The sequence below is a fragment of the Callorhinus ursinus genome, unplaced genomic scaffold, assembly GCF_003265705.2.
Source record: "Callorhinus ursinus isolate GAN/ISIS: 27379988/994484 unplaced genomic scaffold, GSC_fseal_2.0 scaffold2, whole genome shotgun sequence".
NCBI lineage: Eukaryota > Metazoa > Chordata > Mammalia > Carnivora > Otariidae > Callorhinus > Callorhinus ursinus.
The window spans coordinates 91,504,093-91,523,917 of record NW_027397064.1 but is presented as its reverse complement, the minus strand read 5'-3'; the positions used below and the strand labels follow the sequence as shown (position 1 = coordinate 91,523,917).

The window sequence follows — 19,825 nt, the reverse complement described above, 5'->3', positions numbered from 1 at the left end:
TTCCTTTAAAATTAAGAGATTATGATAGCCAATAACAAGCTACTTAAAAGAGATTAAACAATGGACACTACACATATAAAAAATGCTCAACCAACAGAATTCAATTACAAACAAAATAATGAAGAATCACTTTTTGCAATCTGATTGGATGGAGTAAAAGATAGGAAATGGGTGCTCTCAAACACTGTTAGTAAGAAAGAAAATGGGCACAACCTTTCTGAAGAGCAATTTAGGAATTATAGAGTATTTGTGGTTAAATAACCTACTTCTAAAAAGTTAGATTTACAGGATAATCAGACAAGCATATAAAGATTTGTTCACAGAGCATTTTTTTAAAATGTTAATAATGGACCCAACAATCCCACTTCTGGGCACATATCCAAAAGAAATGAAAACAGGATCTTGAAGACATATGTGCACATCCATGTTGGCTGCAGCATTATTCACAACAGCTAAGAGGTAGAAGCAATCTAAATGTCTATTGGCAGAGGAACAGATAAAATGTAGTGTATACACACACACAGGATTTATTCAGCTTTGAAAAAGGAAATCCAGTCATACGCTACAACATGGATGAACCTTGAGGATACAATGGTAAGTCAAATAAGCCAGTCAAAGAGGGACCAATACTGCCATAAGTTCACTCATACAAGATATCTCAAGTAGTTTAACTCTTCAAAAAAAGTAGAATGGTAGATGCCAAGGGCTGTGGGAGAGGGAAAAGGGAGTTGTACAAAAAGTGCAGTTTCAGTTTTACAAGATGAAAAAGTTCCACGTATCTGTTTAATACAAGGAACATACACTTGACACTATTGTACTATACACTTAAAAATGGTTAAGATTGTAATTTTATGTTTTTTACCACAATCAAAAAAAGTTAATCAAAAATAACATCCATCAAGTAGGAACTGATTGTTAGAGACATACAATGAAATACCAGATAGCAATCAAAAATGATTTAAGATCTATCATCCAGTCATATCCGCAGCCTACTGTTGAATTAAAAAAAGTTTACAAAAAAGCAAGGTAGTATGATAGCATTCATACAAATGTCTGTATCTATAATAGATCTGTAAGGATATTCACCCAAATTTAATGGTGGTACCTCTGGATAACAGTATTACAGATGACCTCCTTTTTTATATTTTCCTTGTTTTTAAACACAATGAGTACATACTATGTACGTGACAGAGAATACTTCAAAAGAAGTTACTGCCACCATTTGTTCCAGAATTCTAGAATGGAATTTTACATTTCTCTCTCCCTATGTGTCTATAGCACATATTGGGGAATTATAAACTAATACTGTATGTTAACAAACTTGAATTAAAATTAAAAATTACCAAAAAAAAAAAAGAGATAATGCTTTGACTGTAGGTCCCACAACACTGATGCTTTACTGAAGAAAAAAAAAAACAAGAATGTTAATGGGCCATTTTTGAGTATTAATCCTGTACCCTTCCGTAGCTTATCTCCTTCCAACCAGTCTTTAATAGTGTTTGTATATAAGGGAGTTGTTAGCTCAGAACTTCTAAGACCATTTTTAATCAGACGACCTAAAGCCATGCTTCATGCACGCAAAGCGGCTAAAAACATTAGAGGCACCCTCCACAAAGACACGTGTGCAATCTAATCGTGAGCAAGTGAAAAGATAAGAAAAATGGGACTCTGGGATTGAAGACTAGAGGTGGAGAATGGCATTCTGGACTTGGGAACTACCGGCATCCCATTTCACCCACTCTTTCTTTAAAACACAATTACATGCCGTTCAACTTCCTATCTCTCTCGAAAGAAACTACTGACTTGCCCGCCACGCCACTCCGAAAGCCACACCTGGTGTATTCGCAGCCGTATCTCCAACTCCCGCCACAGGTTTGGCTTGCGTCCGCCCCAAGGCGGAAGTGACTTCAAAGAGACAAACTGAAAGTAAGAGAGTTCAAATACCAGGAATCTAAAACCCCTGCGGCGTTCTGAGAAAACTCTTCTCTGACTACCCTTCTCTTTTATGCCTTCCTCTTCTGTTAGGGTGGCAAAAAGGATTCGCCGCACACTTGCAACCTGTTCCCCGCTCCAAACTCCAATCATTTAAGGTTGTCCCCTCTCATTGGTCAATGAAGTGCCATAGGTATCTCCCAGGAACTACAATTCCCGTCACGCCCGACGGGAAGTAAAAGCAAGAAAGGACAGCGGCGGGGGAAAAGCAGATTGGGAAATGCAGTCCCCTGCAGGCCGAACAGAGCGGTAACCCCGCCTTCCCCCACTGAAGCTGGAGAAACCAGGTGTTCGGCTTAGAACCCGTTACCGCTAAAGGGAGGAGCCAAGCCCTTAAGCAGCATTCCTTACTTCACCCTCCCATGGAGGATAAAAATGTTCATTCACTCCAAGAAAGCTTTATAAATATTCCCTAAGGAAATATGGTTGTCTTTCCGATTATCTTCAGGTTAGTAAAAACTCCACAGAACTCCTCCACCTCAGTCTCCCAACTCGTGGGAAAAGGTGCCTTTTTTACAAGTGGGCAAAATGGCTGTCCTCTTAGTTTTACCATTGGTTGTCTTTTGCGTCCTTCAAGGGCGGTTACTTATCACCGATTGGTTCTTTTTCTCTTGAGGGTGGAGGAAGACTTGGCACGGCTCTCCCGCGGCCCAGGAGGAGATAAAGGGGTGGAGAGAAGGTAGTTTGTTCAAGCCTGATTGGGTGATCCTCATGTCACTCGGAGGATGTATAACCTATGATTTGTGGACTGCCCCTCAACGAGAACGAAGAGGCGGGGCTAGTGCGTGGTGGGAAGGGGCGGGATTTTGCCAGCCGCGGCTGCCGCTGGAGCCGGTGTCCGGGCTGGTGATGGGGTTAATTCCCTTTCGTAAGACTCTTACTTGCACCCACCCAGCCCCGCCGTCGCCCCGCCGCGCCGCGCTCCAACCGCCTCCTCCTCCTCAGTAACGCGGGTAAGAGATGCCCTCCCCTCCCCCCTCCAGCTCCCCGGGAATAACGCGCCTCGGTCCCCTCCCCCGCCCGCCAACCGGTAGCGCTAACGGAGAAGGAGGCAGGCAGGGGAGAGATGTATGTGAGAAGGTGGCTTTCCCCGCCGAGCCATCGGCGCCTCAGCCAGGCCCCCGCCGAGGTGCTGCTGCTGCCAGCCCGCCGGGAGGTCGGGTTCCGAGGGAGCCCGGCTCGCCTGGCCCGCCGCTGCGGCTGCGGCTGCAGCTGCATCCTCTACCTTGTGCCCACCGCCCCCACTCGGGGGCCATGTGAAAAGCAAACCCCTCGAGGCCTAGCGGAGGAGGCAGGGGAAAGGTTCCCGAGTCCCTGCCATGGCTGCTGCTTGCTGCCTGTGCAGCCCCAGGGACTCGGGAACCAGCCACAGCAGGCCTGCCAGGAGCGGGTGCCGTGCGTGGTTCTGCTCTCTCGGGTGGCTGGCGCCGATGCCTCGGGCTCCCCGGCCCACCCTACGCCTCGGCCCCCGGCCTTGCAGCGGGAGAATTTTTAGAAAGGAAATAAGGCGTTCCGACCAGTTGGTAAAATGTAGGCATATTTTGCCTGTGGTACCAGAAAAAAGCACAATGGGATTATTGAAAAGAAAGTTGAATGACTGTCAGTGCCACGGACCCCGGGGGTCAGATTTACACAGCTTATGGTTGAGCCTTAGGCTCAAACCTGTGTTTTTGAAGTTTTTTGTTCCTTTTTTCCTCTTTTCTCCTCTGTTCTCCTCTGTTTCCCAGAGGAGAGTGCCTCTGCTTTTTGAGCTTGCTTTTATGTAGAAACATTGTTGAGGCTGTCTTGTCCCGTGTGTAATTTCCTGGATAGCAAGTTAAGTAAAAGTAAGGCTTAGTAAATAGCACGTGATTTTTCTAATCTGATGTCCCAGAAAATACGTGTATATAGATCTAAGTATCCATGGTTATAGTTTGCCAAATTGTAATTCTGAAGAAACCCTTTGCTGTTAGCTTGGATGTCATTGATTACAAGAACTTTTGAGTAATGAAAAGGTGGTTAAAAGTCTAACTGGAAGCTAATCTAGTTGTAATATTTGAAAGCGTAAGATCTATGTAATATTTAATATAGTTGATAGCAGTGTAACTAGAGTAATTGGACCTGCTTCAGTTTAATAAAATTTGGCATATTTGAGAGCGATTGCTTTTTCCTCACATATTGATTAGGTGCTCATCTTTTCACGCCGTGTGTGTGTGTGTGTGTGTGTGTGTGTGTGTTTTGCGCGGGTGAGTATGTCCTTAAATAATGGATTTTATAATTTGTTGTAGACAAGGCTGTATCAAAGGTAAAATTTTAGGCCCACTTTTGAGGCTTAACTTGTTACCAGAGTAAATTTGGCTTCTGAAGAAATAATCAGAGTTTTGACTATGTGTTAGACCATTTCTTCAGGGTCTAAGGAAATCCTACTGGCTTAATGATCTTACATATTCCATAGCTGATATACTTGCATACAGAATTACATAGATCCTAGATTCAGGATATGGAAGAAATGTGGATGTGTGCTAAAAAAATGAAACATAACCCTGGAAGGTAAATTCGCACAGCTCCCCACAAAGCACTGGTAAGTATATGTATTCATGTACTCAGCTTAACATTTTCTATAACTTGGTTAATTGATAAGTTATAGAATTGATACTTTCAGATCTCATATATTTTATGTACAGAAAGGGCTGATGAAAATATAGGAGGCTTTTACATTCTCTTATTAGCTGTGGGACCCTTTTATGAGCCTCAGCTCAGTCTCCTCATGTATAAAATTGGGATGATGGCACTTAACTTTGAGTTGTGAGGATTAGAGATGAAGTATATAAAGCTCCTACTATTGTGTTTAAAGATTTATTTTTTTTAAAGATTTTATTTATTTATTCATGAGAGACAGAGAGAGAGAGGGAGAGAGAGAGAGAAGCAGAGGGGGAAGCAGGCTCCCAAGGAGCAGGGAGCCCGATGCGGGACTCGATCCCAGGACCCTGGGATCACGACCTGAGCCGAAGGCAGACGCTTAACCATCTGAGCCACCCAGGCGCCCCTACTATTGTGTTTAATACATAGCATGTGTTATTAAATATTATTAATGCATCTTAAGAGAATGAGTGATATACATGCACAAGATGTTGAAGCCTCAGAACTTGCTCTGTTATGGCAGAGTACTACGGGAGTTTTCATTTATATAGGGATTTAAATTGGTGTAGTTTGCTGCTAGCCATTTTCAAAGTAAAAGGTATGTGGGAAACTGGTAATCAGAGACTGAAGAGTTGTTGATTTTAGAGAAGGTTTTTAATTTTTGCGTTAAAATCCCCATGTTTGGCATATATTTCAAATGAATTATTTGGAATAAAAGTATGTGGTAAATTGTTGTAGTGATAAATTGTAAAATCTTTTAAATTTTAGTTAGCTGATAGGTGTTTCAAGGTTTATATTGTTGCTTTCCATATTCACTGTGCTATCAGGCTACTGATAAGCAACTCTCTAATACAGAGTTAAGATTAAGTAAGTCTTTTGAATTCATTATGGCCATAGGCTGACTGCAGTTTTGTTGCTGTTTTTAATTTTCAATATTTATCAGTACTTGAGTGTTTTTCTATGAAACAACATCCCAGATATATTGTTCCTTTCTCTTTTAAGGCACTTTTGAAAATGTATTGGTCTTCACATATAATAGTGTCTTTTGAGTTTGTCCCGGTAGGCAAATTGAAGTTTAACATGAAAAGTTTTATTGTGAAGTCTTCTGATAGTAAGGCCTGGCCAGGGTTCATGGCAGCTGTACCTTTTGCTGAATGGTGAATGAACACAGTATGATTGGATGCTTCTTTGGGGAGCGTTACATGGCATCAGCAGAATATTTTATAAAATTGAAATAAACTTTTTCAAAAATTATGCAGAAGAAATGCACTGCCATGCCTTGCCAAATAATGAAAGAGATTTTCTAGTACTGGCACTTTAGAATACCTAATTATACGCATTTGAGTTGATGTTAACTTTTAATTCCGTAGAAACAGAAGCACTGAGAGTTGATAAAGTTTTTACTTTCTCCATTCTTGAAAAATGTTACAATAATAAACACTTAAGACTTGATGGGTTTATAATATATTGTTGCTATTCGAATTAGAAAATTTCACTATTAACACTTTCATGATTTATTGTCAATACTCTGGCAGTCTGTGTGTCAAAGAGGTGTGGCTACAAATAGCAGTCAACTTTTCAAAAGGCTCTTATAGCTCCAAATCATAGAATCTATACTCTGTCTTTGTAGCCACACCTGTGTACAGTGATGATAACTTATTATTTATAATTTATAATTTAAGATAACTAAGATACATAAGGAGCATGTCAGTTTTTTCTCAGTATAAAAGTAATTTTTTCTTAAAAAAGTAAAATAGTCTTGCATTTGATCCTGTGAAGTCTCATGTTTACTAGTAATACAGACATGTGCAAAGAATCAAATCTTAAAAATCAAACAGAATTTTATTAAGTTAACTTTGCTTTCCAAATAAGGATATGTTATATAAGCATATTTGTGTGTACCTGATAAGATGTAAGCATGTGTATCTTTTCCAGAATTTAATTCAATTAGTCATCGGATGATGGTTGAAATAAGAGATGAGTTATTTAATCCTGGCTCAAAGCTAGTTCTGGGTCTTATATTCCAACAGTTTGGTTTTTTCCCAGATTTTGTCCTTGAAAATTTTGCCTCTTCTTACCTTCTTAGTCTCTACAGTTGCCTATTAACTTCACATTTTTTCCCAATGAGTTTTGAAAACCTGTACTTATGATCTTTGTTCTCTTTTGCCTTCTGAATTGTAGATTTGTAACTTTAAAAAAAAAACTTCTACCTGTAAGCTCACTTCTCTAAGCAGATCGTGAGGTTTTTGTGCCTTCTTATTTCATAAATACTAAACCATATAGCGTGTTTAAATTACTGTTGTTATAGCCTGCTTGACTAGTGTTTTCATCTACAACTCCCTATAAGTACTTTCTCTTGAAAAGAAATTAAGTATGGAAAATAAGTTACATATGTTTTTATTCTTGACCTTTCTTCTTGAAGGGCAGTAATTTGATATTGTCTTGCCTAAGAGCTTAAAGTACTATGATTTGACTTCTCCCAACTTTAGTTTTATCACTGACAGATAAAAAAATTAATTTTGTGGGCTAGCTGTACAGTTAACTTTACTAACCTTTCTTCTGCTTGAAAGATATTCCATAACCAGTATATCAACTTATAGTCTGAGTTGGAAGTTTAACTGCAGATTTACCTTGATGCCTTGTTTCTCGATAGAGAAGCTATGGAATTTAATTACAAAAGAAAGGTCTAATGTTGTGGGGGGAAAAACTGTAAATGTATGCAAAGCAAGGACTTAAATGAACATAAGGCCCTCATTTTTAAAGTGCTCTTGGGAAAGATGCTTATTACAGAATTGCTATGTTTAAAAATAGTATCTTTTTGCTGGAAACAACCCAAATCCCTTCCTTGAGTGAATGGTTAAACTGTTCCTATATCGGTACTATGGAATACTATGCAGCAATAAAAAGGAGCAAACCATTGATAAGGTAACTTAGGTGGATCTTTAAAGTAATTACACCAAGTGAAAAAAACAATTTTAAAATGGGACAACCATGTTGTCTCATTTATATAACATTCTCAAAATGGCAAATTATAAAGACAGAGCACAGATTAGTGGTTGCCAGGCATTAGAGATGGGATTTGAGGGAGCGGGATGGTTGTACCTATAAAGGGGTAGCAGGGGGGATCTTTGTAGTAATGGAACAGGTCTGTTTCTTGATTGTATGGTGGTTACCTAAATCTACATTGCATAGAAACACAGACAAATGGGGGCGCTTAGGTGGGTAAGTTTAAGTGTCTGACTCCAGATTTCAGCTCGGTTCATGATCTCAGGGTGGTAAGATGGAGCCTTGAGTCAGACTCTGCACTGGGCGTGGAGCCTGCTTAAGAATCTCTCCCTCTGCCCCTCCACCCCACTCAAGCATGAGCACTTGTGCATATGCACTCTCTCACTCTCTTAAAAAAAAAAGAGAGAGAGAGAAAGAAACAGACAAATGAGTGCAGGTAAAACTGGCAAAATCTGACTAAGGTTGTATATCAATGTCAATCCCTGCTTTTGATGTTGAACTATATTTACATAAGGCTATCATTGGGGGAAACTGAGTGAAGAGTACAGGGGAGCTTTCTATACTTTTTTTTGCAACTTCCTATGAATGTATAATTATCTGAAAGATAAAAGTTAAGCACAAACCCTGATATTTACATATATGTTCCTGTATAGCATTGAGAAAAAGTATAATTTTAAGCAAATATCCTTTAAAATACCATTCATACATTTTATATTGTTCATTTGTGTTAGTTTCACCAAGTCAAGTTCACATGCATCTGAGCACAAGAGAAATACCTCTACGTCAGACATATCCAAGGTGCAGTTTCTGTTTTCATTTTATATGCCTTGTTTTCCCTAAATGCCAATTCTTTCTTCATTCTCCTTTTATAAAGGTTTACTGCCCTTTGACTTTTCAACCCCTTTTCATATAAACTAAAAGGAATCTGACATTAGTTATCTATATTGTTCATTTTCCAGTTGTGGTAAAAGGATTTTAACAAGAGGCTGTGTATTCATTATTTAACCAGATATTTATATATTAAACTTATTGATTATCTGTAAGATAAAATAAAAGATGTTACCTTCTTGTAAAGACATACAGAACCAGCAAATAAATCATTTGGGGGAAGAAAGTGATATAAGTGCTTGTTAAGTTACACTGTAGTTACTGTATGACCCTACACTTTTTAATACAAAAGTACTAAATGTTCTAAAACAACTGGAGGGTAATGTGAGGAGGCCAAAAGTAAAAGACCACCAACTTGGGGAGGATACATTTTTTGTGATAATGGATGACCTTGATCCATTTGGAATTAATTTTTGTGTGTGGTATGAGGTAGGGGGTGCAAATTCATTATTTTACATGTGGATATCATTTTTATCTCCATACCATTTGTTGAAAACACTGTTCTTTCCCTGTTGAATTGTCTTGGCTCTTTTGTTGACCATAAATGTAGGAGGTTATTTCTCAACTCTAAATTCTATTACATTGATTTATAGGTCTATCACTAGACCAGTAGTACCACACCATTTGATTATGTAACTTTGTAACAAGTTTTTTAAATTGGGACTTCTGAGTCCTCCAACTTTGCTCTTTTTCAGAATTGTTTTGGCTATTCTGGGTCCCTTTTATTTCTTCATTAGTTTAAGATCAGCTTGGATTTTTGATACAGATTGTGTCAAACACATAGGTAGGTTTGGTAATTTGGGGAATGTTACCATTTTTAACAGTATTATATAAGAGAATTTCTTTAACATGTAATGATTCATTTAAAAAGAATAATAAACTCACTGCATATTAATATAAATACCATATTTTATGAAAAATAACTTTTCAGAATTAAAAAATAGCAAGAAGAATGGGATTGTTTTACATTTTTGCAAATCTCCTTAATATCTGACTTATCAGAAGGTAACTGGGTTCTTCTTTCTGCTTTTGCATTCACTCTGATAGGACATTTGATTTTGGTTGAAGTATAAGAAAACCATTTGGCCACAAACCAACATTCGGAAGAAAAGTGAGGGGCCTCATAGACCCTTTGAAAGGATCTTGATCGACAGTGGTCCTTGAACACAGTTTGAAAACTGCTTGTCCAGTGGAAAGAAATATATGTTTCAAAACTCAGAGACTTGATTAAATATCACAAGTCTTCCATTGAATAACTGATATGATTTTGAGCCTTTCAATCTGTTTCTTCATCTGTAAAATGGGGATAATGACACCATACTTTGAAGGAAGGAAACAAGATCATGCCTGTAAGGTTTGGGGAATATAGAAACCACCAAAGAATTGATTCTTGTTCTCTTCCATTCATACTTGTCCTCCTCTGTCTGTTGTATGGGATTAGCTAATTTTTTTCCATGGAAAGTTCACATACCACAGCATGGTAACCTTTATGTAAATTTGGTTCATTGTAGTGGTATTTACTTAAGAGTGGAGCTTTATTTATGTAGTTTTCTATTATTCCTTTTAGCTAGGAATCATGGTAAGAAGGAAAGAGAAGGGTCGACAAAGAAGGTAAAAGAATTTATCAGAAATGGGGGAGTAATTTTGATGCCTCCTTTAAGATCATTTGCCACTCACTCCAGTCCTTTCTGTTGTTGAAGAATGAAGGAAACTGCCATAAAAACCTCTGCCTTAAATTAAAGAATGGTTCTTTAGCATGTATTCAATTAATAAAATTGAAGTATAAATGACTCCAAATCTTTAATGATTCTATAATACTGAACCAAATCATATATAATGTTCTAAAAAAAAAAAAAAACAAAACCTCTTGCCACTAAAACTCTACATCATTAGAGTAGTAAGTTTAACTTTGCATTTATCTGCAAAGCTAAATAAAGTGAATTGATTGTTGCTATATAGGACATGAAAAGTGTGGATTCTTACATTCACCAAGTATTTATTGAAAACTTACTTTGTACCCTCCACTGGTTTTGTAAAACAGAGAATGCCCTTGCCCTCCTAGATCTCATTTTCTTGTGGGTGAGACAAAGAAATGAAATATATATAAAATATAATGTCAGGTAGAAATATAGAGATTATTGCAGTTAAAACAAAAGCAGGTTGAGAGCTTAAGGATTGACGGAATGAGGTATAGGGTCTATTTGTTGAGACTCGGTGACCAGGGAAGACCTCTTGACATTTGAGCAAACTCTTGAATGAAGTAAGGGAACAAGCCATGAGATATGTAAGGGAAGAACATTCCAGCTAGTAGGTACAAGGTGCAAAAGCCATGAAATGGAGGAGATGGAGATGGAACTTATACTTGTTTACTGATGTTCAGCAGCATCATTCTGAAGACAGCATTTAAAGGAACAAGTACATTAAGAACACTTTGAGGTGTGGCTCTGGGACTGTCAGCTGTGCATATTTTTAGACAAATGAATCATTTCCACTGTAGAGCCTCTTAATCCCAAATGTACTGGATTTTAAGGGACATTTGCAAAGTCTCAACCCAAATCTTTAATCTTCACTTATCAAGGATTTCTTGTCTTTTCAGTGCTAAACCAAAAGATGCAGTAGTTTTTCTTAAACAAAATTAACCTGCAAAATTTACATTGAGCAGTAGGCACATCTTTGTGTTGAAATGTGAGAATTCATCTTGTCCAACCTCTGTGGTTCTCAAGGATCAATCCAGTGGCAATCACCTGGGCAGCTTGTCCTAAAGTTATCTGATTTTCATTTCCTTTTTTCTTCCAGGGGGTATTAGAATGAGGACAGGAGAGAGAGATGCCTGGCTCCTGCCTTTCAAGCCAGCTGTGGTGGGGATCTGATACGACAGAGAAATCAGGCAGACAGTCATTAAGCCTTTGCTTGAACTATTCTTGTGACAGGAGTACGTTTCTAAGGGATGTTTCAGCGTCTTCAGGTATATAGTCACAGATAAGGATATATACATAATATACAGATGTGTACTTGGTATAGATTTGTATGTTTATATTTGTGTGTGTGTGTATAGCTTTTTTTTTTTTTGATATATGGAGGAAGGGCATAGTCAGCGGAGAGGAGATCTAGTTGGAGGAGGAGAGTGTAACTGAAATGTTAATCATAAAGGTGCATCAATATCCATGTCAAAAATATCCCAGTCAAAAAGTAGTGCCCCCAGAGAGTGGAACCTAAGGTGTGGGTAAGGATGGGAGACTTTACCTGCCCAGGTGTAAGACCCTCCTGCTTGGCCTAGTTGTCCTAATAACGGGGAAAAGGGAGAGGAAAAGTAACCCTGTAAATGTCCTCAGTAGGTATGTGTCTCCCCATTTTATTCCCCCTGGGTGTTTAGCACCCTCTTTAGACTTACCAGATTGTATTCCATATTATTACTGGCTGAGAGACTCCATCCTAGGCCTCAAAGTGCATTAGATCTCGTCACAGAACGAGGAGGCTGGACCATAATGATACCACTTTCTGGTTTTAGGCTTTTATATTATGCAAGATGGTACAATCACAGGAAAGAAATGTTTTGAAGGACAGTTTTAAAAACTATTTTTAAATCATTTTGATAAGCTGATTTGAAAAATATGTTCAGAATTAAGTGTTTTGGCTTTTTTAACTCGGGTAATTTTGCCAACTTGTGTGTCTTTTGAAGTCAAAAATATTTCATTAAAAAAGGAAAAAATAAATTAAAATTTTTAAAAATATTTAATACATTCAGCAGATTGTAAGCTTTACTTTTTGACTGGGATAAAAACAACCAGTTTAAAAACTCACTGCTTTTCTAAAATGAACTTTTTGGAAAGTTTGTACTTTTTAAAAGCTTTTTTAAAAATCAAAACAGTGCATTGCACATAAAAATCAAATAGTACAGTGGATCTGTAATTGCTTATCATTCCCTTATCTACTATCTTATTATCTGGATTCAGGAGTCTCTTGAAGAGAGCTAGAATGTTCTTAGCACCAAAAATCAAATGCATTCTTCTTTATGCTTCCATCAGTTTATCAAAATCATGTCACATTGTTTTCTTACACATTGGAAGCATGGATTTTCTGTAACTTTTTAAAATTTATTCTGGAGTTTCTAATTGTCTTTTTTTCTGATTGACAAGCAGTAATGTACCATCAACATATCAAAGTTATTCAGTCTCAGTTTCATGGAGTCCTCTTTACTTCAGAGATTTTCTTTGGATTCTTGTTTCTTGCCCTCATCCTGGGACTTCCCTTCTGCCCTTTGAGGTTGAGTCAGCTGTTTGCTGACTTCTGTGGATCCTTCATCTCTTGGTTTTTATACTCATTTTGCTAGATTGTAGCCTGAGATATTTTCCTTTAAAAGGTTGCTTGAAAAGTAAACCTTTTCAGACTTTAGATGCCTGAAGTCTTTATTCTGCCATCATACCTGATGAAGGATATAGAATGCTAACTTCAGAGTCATTTCCCCTTTGTACTTACACGTGTCGCTGGTGTCTTCTAGCATCTGGGTTGCTTTTGAGAAACCTGCTGCTGAAATTTTCCAAGTATATACAAAGTTTGATAGGTGACTCATTTCTACAGTTAACATTTTGCTCTGTTTGCTTTGTTCTGGATGAATCCATCTCATTTTTTTGACACATTTCAAAATAAATTTCAAGGATCAGTATACTTCACTCCTGAACACTTTGGCATGCATGTAATTAACTAGAGTTCAGTGTTTGATTATTTTTTATGGGTAAATATGCATAGAGGAAATGCATAAATCAGGAACTTATCATTCAGTGAATTTTCAACAAATTGTATAGACTCATGTGTCTGTCAAGATACAGAACATTGCTATCACACCAATAAACAACAACCAAAAGTTTTGATTTGTTTTCATCATATATTTTCCTGTGCTAGGGACTTACATAAATGGAATCATACAATATGTGCTCTTTTGTGTAAGGCTTCTTTAATTCAGCATGTTTTTAACATTTATCCATGTTGTTGCGTGTATGAATTTGTTTTTCTATTCCTTCAATTGCTGCCTATGTGCTTTTTCTGATTTTTATCTAAAATAAAGCTGTTTGGGGGCGCCTGGGTGGCTCAGTCGTTGAGCGTCTGCCTTCGGTTGGGGTCATGATCCCAGGGTCCTGGTATCGAGCCCCGCATTGGGCTCCCTGCTCCGCCTCGGTGGTTAAGCCTTTGCTTGAACTAGAAAGAAGCCTGCTTCTCCCTCTCCCACTCCCCCTGCTTGTGTTCCCTCTCTCACTGTGTCTCTCTCTCAAATAAATAAAATCTTTAAAAAATAGATAAATAAAATAAAGCTGTTTGACTCACAAGAGTATATGAGAATAAGTTTTAAATCTTCAAATTAGAAACACCTGCTAACATGCAGCGTACAGCACAAAAATCCATTTATTTCCTTTAGTCCATTCATTTCCTAGATCTTGAATTTTTGTTAATACAAAATTAAGGCACAATAGCTGAGAATATTGTCTTGCTTGTTTTTTTAAGATTATTTATTTGACACAGAGATAGCGCAAGTAGGCAGAGGGAAAGGGAGAAGCAGGCTCTCTGCTGAACAGGGATCTCGATGTGGGGCTCGATCCCAGGACTCTGGGATCAAGTCCCGCATTGGGCTCCCTGCTCCGCGGGAGGCCTGCTTCTCCCTCTCCCACTCCCCCTGCTTGTGTTCCCTCTCTCGCTGTCTCTCTTTCTGTCAAAATAAATAAATAAAATCTTTAAAAAATAATTAAAAAAATAATCTCTGCACCCAACATGGGGCTAAACTCACAACCCCAAGATCAAGAGTCACATATTCTACTGATTGAGCCAGCCAGGCACCCCATAAAGTCATTCTTTTTTAAAGTTTTGAACATTCTTACTGAAATTTTAGGATTTAACCCGTTTCCTAGTCCATTGACTGATTTTAGGTAATTGAGTGTTTAAAGTAATTGTCTTTCCTAGAAATTAGCATTTCAGCACATAAAGTCATTGAATTTTAGAGGTAGAAGTTTTTAAAGAATATATTAATTTGACATTAACTTTTATATGAGTCGCCCTTAATCTAGAGAGGCATGACCTTTTGACTTACGTTTTTGTGTCTACTATGCAGGAGTACTGTGTATTTTGCTTATTTTTTAGTAAAGATTGTCGTTTCTACTGGTAATTGTTTTGAAATTTTAAAGACCCACTTTTAAAATCGTATATACATGATCTAGAGGGTCTTTTCTAGCTTAAAGTTTTGTTAAATTTTTATGGTAAATTAAGAATGAAATTTTCTGGTTGCCGTATTACATTACACAAAAGGGTTATCCTGGTATAATGTTCCAGTGTACACATTCCACAGCTTTTTGTGAGTTTTAATGTTATGCCTAATGAATGCAGATTTTGAAATTTAATTAAAACAAAAAGAGTAGTGTCTTTTGCAGTCTAGTTTTCAGGCTGTGTTTGTGGTGTATGAAAATCATTTTATGGCTTTTCCAAAACTACGTGCAGCTGCTACACAACGTTTCAGTAGCATTTACCTTACTACTGAGATGGAAAACCCAGTAATAAAATAGGCAACAGTTTAAGAGGATTGATTTAAATATTAAATACTGCTTATGTGTACTTGGACTTTATTGGCATATAACACCTATACTTTAATTTTAGAAAGGACTTACTCATCTTTCCTCATGTCATTTTCTCTTGGTTTATGTGGCATTTGTGAAAATGCTTAAAGAAATGCTGGTACTACGATAAGAGATAATTGATGTTCTTGTTTGTGAAAGTTCCACTAAGATCACAGAAATGACTACTAAATAAATTGCTTCTGTCCTTAAAGACATAAACCCTACTTTCAAGAGGCTCATGACTTAGTGGAAATCCATTAGAGTCAAAATTTCCATATTATAAATGGCTGCAGCTTCCATTTCCTTTTCTTGATTTCTCTTCCACCTACTTGTTCTTCTCTTCTTTCCCCTTGTCTTTGAACATATTTACTTAAAGACAGGACAGGATGAATGAGCGATGAAAAAGGAGGAACAAGGGGCACCTGGCCAGCTCGATTACTAGAGCATGCCATTCTTGATCTTGGGGTTGTAAGTTCAAGCCCCACAGTCAACGTAGAGATTACTTACAAATGAAATCTTTAAAAAAAAAAAAAAGGAAAAGAAAGGACAGGAATCTCAGTAAGTGGTCTTTTTAATTAAATATATGAAGTTCCAAGGGGTTTACCCTTCTAAATGCACAATAGAAAACCAAGTGAAAGTTGGTGGTGGTCTGGTAATCATGAATTGAATTGCTTTTACATATCCTATTATAAAATCCTGTCATAAAGAATACAGGTATTGTAGGGACACCTGGGTGGCTTAGTCAGTTAAGCGTCTACCTTCGGTTCAGGTCGTGGTCCCAGGGTCCTGTGATAGAGCCCCATGTTTAGGGGCTCCCTGCTCAGCAGGGAGTCTGCTTCTCCCTCTCCCTCTGCCCCTCCCCCTACTTGTGCTCTCTCTTACTCTCATTATCTCTCTCAAATAAATAAAAAAAAATTTTTTTTTTTTAAGAATACAGCCATTCTTGTCTTGATCTCATTTCTCTCACAACTCTTCACCTGGCATCCCATGCTTCAAAGATACTAAATTAACGGCCCAGGCAAGACTTCATCACACATCTCTAAACTACAAGTCCAACTTTATACTATACCAGGTATAAAGGAATTAATCAGGTCAATTAATATGCTCTTTTTTTAGCCTCATAATTTAATGGAGGCAAGTTTATTGGAGAATATTTCAAGATAGCTTGTCATACTACAATCAAACTCCATACTTTGTTCATCTCTGCGTTATAGTGTTACTTGCTTAAAACTAATTACTTATGTACTTAGAGGACCTTCCCTCTTGACTCAAGTGCTAGTTATTTATGACATTATAACCAAGCCTGAGCTACTCAGAGTGGGCTAATTAAGAAATTTAATAGTGTACATTGTACATTATAGCCCATACAAGAGTTGGCTTGAGTTTCTGGCTAATGGAAATATCATAAGGCAACAGTTATGTTGGGATACAGATTAATTCCTAACTTTCCATCCATTTCTTAACTAATTTCTTAATTATGTGTCATTGGTGGTAAAGGGTGATCAACCAAATGACCAAATGTGAATGGCCCAGTATAAGACCCTCCACAAATAATTAGTGCATACTACTTGCTTTATACTGAGTCAAATGTGTTTGCTTTCATCTTATTTTAGTATATGTGCTGCCAAAGCGAGCACTGATTGCTTTCATCTTAAAGACAGACCTAGAGAACCACTAACCTACTTTCAGTCTCTATAGGTTGGCCTCTTCCGGATGTCTCATACACATGAAATCATACAGTATGTCATTTTTTGTGACTGTCTTTTCACTTAAGCATAGTTTTTAAGAATCATCTATGTTGTAGCATGAATCAGTGCTTCTTTCCTTTTTGTGACTGAATAATATACCACTGTATGGATATACCACATTTTTTTAATCCATCAGTTGAGGAGCATTTGAGTTGTTTCTACTTCTTGGCAATTATGAATAACACTGCTATGAAAACTCTTGTATAAGTTTTGTGTGGGTATATGTTTCCATTTCCCTTGGGTATATACCTAGGAGTAGAATTGCTGGGTCACATGATAACTCTGTGTTTAGCCATTTGAAGAACTGACAAGTTATTTTCCAGAGTAGCTGTACTATTTTGCATTCCCAGCAGCAGTATGAAGGAGTTGCAGTCTCCTCATACTCACCAGTGCTGTCATTGTCAGTCTTTGATTATAGCGATTTTCATAGGTGTGCAGTAATATCTTGTGGTTCTGATCTGCATTTCACTAATGATTAAAGATGTTGAACATTTTTTCATGTACTTATTATTGGCTACTGTTGATTTTACGTAGACCTTGATATCTAGATGTTTGTGTAGCTTTTATGCACTCTACAATTACTCAGTATTTAGACTCTGTGTTCCACAGAAAATGCCAGTGTATATATGAACACATTAAAGGTCCTAGTTAGTTCTATGTCCTGTTGGAGAATTGGAGAGATACTGATTCATCTGTTTTTCCAAACTTACCTGATATATAGGATAGTCACTAGTTTACCTGGGACAGTCCCAGTTAATGCCTGTTGTTGTGGCATAATTATAAAAGTGCCCTCTTTCACTTTGAAGTGCCCTGATTTGGACAATAAATGATATGGCCATCCTACTGACAATTAACCTAGAGTATTTAAATACACACTTGCTACCTACTACATCAGAACCTCTGAGAAAAGTGCCTGGAAATAAGTTTTTAGCAACTTCAAGGTCAAGCACATTTATATTATTTTAGCAGAATGCTGGTGTTGCTTTGTGACCCCAAACCCATTATCATTGTTTTAGTGGGACAGTGAGTCCCAAGTTGAAACTTGAGAGAAATAATTTCATTTGATAAGCTAGCGCCATCCTTCTCCTTAAAGTAATGATGGAGGAGGAATATTTCATAACACATATGTTGGACAGGCTCTTAGGGGCAAAAGAGTATGGGAAAAGAAAGGGAAATACATTTCTAGAAGTAGGGTGGTCTCAGGATGGAGGCAATGAGCAAAACAACATCTCGGTAATGTTTCCCTTTAAGTTGGATGAGAGTAGAGGAGAGATTCATGAAGATGTTCTTCATACCTGAGAACTGGGATCAAGAACTAATGGCAGGGGTGTGGAAGAAGTTCTTTCAGATTTTGAGGCTAGGTTACAGAAAAAAATGTAGTACCATTGGTGTTTATTTAGTTGGGGGTCAATGAGATTTGAGAATATTTCTACACATGGTCATTTGTAAGTCGGGCACTTATAAGAGATTTGTATTTTTACACAGGTGTCAGAGATGCCCATCCAAGTTTTTTAAGATTTTTTTATTTGCTAATTGTATAACTGTCTTTAAGATGAAAGCAAACACATTTGACATGGTATAAAGCAAGTAATATGCATTAATTATTTGTGGAGGGTCTTATCCTGGGCCGTTCACATCTGGTCATTTGGTTGATCACCCTTTACCACCAATGACACATAATTAAGAAATTAGTTAAGAAATGGCTGGAAAGTTAGGAATTAATCTGTATCCCAACATAACTGTTGCCTTATGATATTTCCATTAGCCAGAAACTCAAGCCAACTCTTGTATGGGCTGTAATACCAAGGGAACACAGTCTTCAATATAATTATCCACACCACAGTATTTCATCCAAAAACCCTCAGATGGGGGGGGGAAATACCTTTTTTTTTTTTTTTAGCTTTATTGAGGTATAATGGATGTACAATGAACTGCATATATTCAAAGTGTATTTGGAAGAGATGCTGGTTTTTTTAATTGATACTATGGCAAGTCTGCCATTATAATTTGTCTTCTAAGCATACAGTAACTGAGTGGAGAAATGAAACAGCTTGTTAATTTAACTTGGGGAAACTGTCATGAATTATTTATAGTAAGATGATTTTCACTGGATTATTGCTAAGACTTGTCCATATTTATGGAGCAGGTACTCTTGTCTCAAAGAAAGTGACTTTTCATTTGTATATATTTATCTGAGAGAACAAAAGCAAATAATGATGTGCCAAATGAAGAACACAATAATAAATGCTTGAGAAGTTCAAAAGAATAAAGAATGGCTGGACTGGAGAGGTTAGGGAAAGTTGTGAGGAAGAAAGTAGGTCATGAAACAGGTAACGACAACACAGGAAAGGGTCCAATAGAGTTTGAGCTAGAGCTTAGAGAATAGATTTAAATCACTAGGTAGACATGGATGAAGGAACATTCTAGAGAAGGAAAGAACCAGTGAGTATAGGTAATGAAAGGTGAATGGTCTGGCTTGGCTGCAGTCTGGGATGGTTGAGGGGAAATAAAAATGGAAAGTTAAGTTTGGGTAAAATTGGTGAAGATTTTAGTGCCAGACTGAAGGATTTAAATGGTGTCTCAGAGTCAAGGGAAACTACTGAAGGTTTTCTTGAGCAAGATAGTTGATTTCAGATTTCCTTGCCTTATTGTTACTTGGGCTGTGTTTTTCTTGAGGTATTTATAATGCTACTTCTGCCTCTTTATGCTATTAGCCTTTTTTCCTTAATACTTTAGTTGTGGTTATCAGGAAATTGGTTTTTAAATTCTTCTTTTTTATTGACTTTTTTCGTAGTTTTTTTTTTTACTTTTATTTTATTATGTTAATCACCCTGTCACCTTATTTTTCTTGGTATTATCAAATCCCTTGAATTACAATAAAGTAATAATACTAGATCTGGAAGAGAGGGACAAAATAATTTCCATTACTATTGTAGTATTAGAGTATGGCTTAATTCAGTAAATATTATGAATTTT

The 19,825-nt window shown here is 37.4% G+C and overlaps 1 protein-coding gene across 2 annotated transcripts in view; it reads right to left on the bottom strand.

The window, feature by feature from the left end:
- Positions 1-2,430, bottom strand: part of ZRANB3 (zinc finger RANBP2-type containing 3) — a 311,788-nt gene extending 309,358 nt beyond the window's left edge. Inside the window, exon 1 of one of the 2 annotated variants that reach the window (XM_073884606.1) lies at positions 1,804-2,430. The gene's annotated coding sequence lies outside the window, so the exon portion shown is untranslated. The remainder of the gene's footprint in view (positions 1-1,803) is intronic. The other variant, XM_025856866.2, reaches the window with a different exon arrangement.
- Between the last annotated feature and the right edge of the window lie 17,395 nt (positions 2,431-19,825).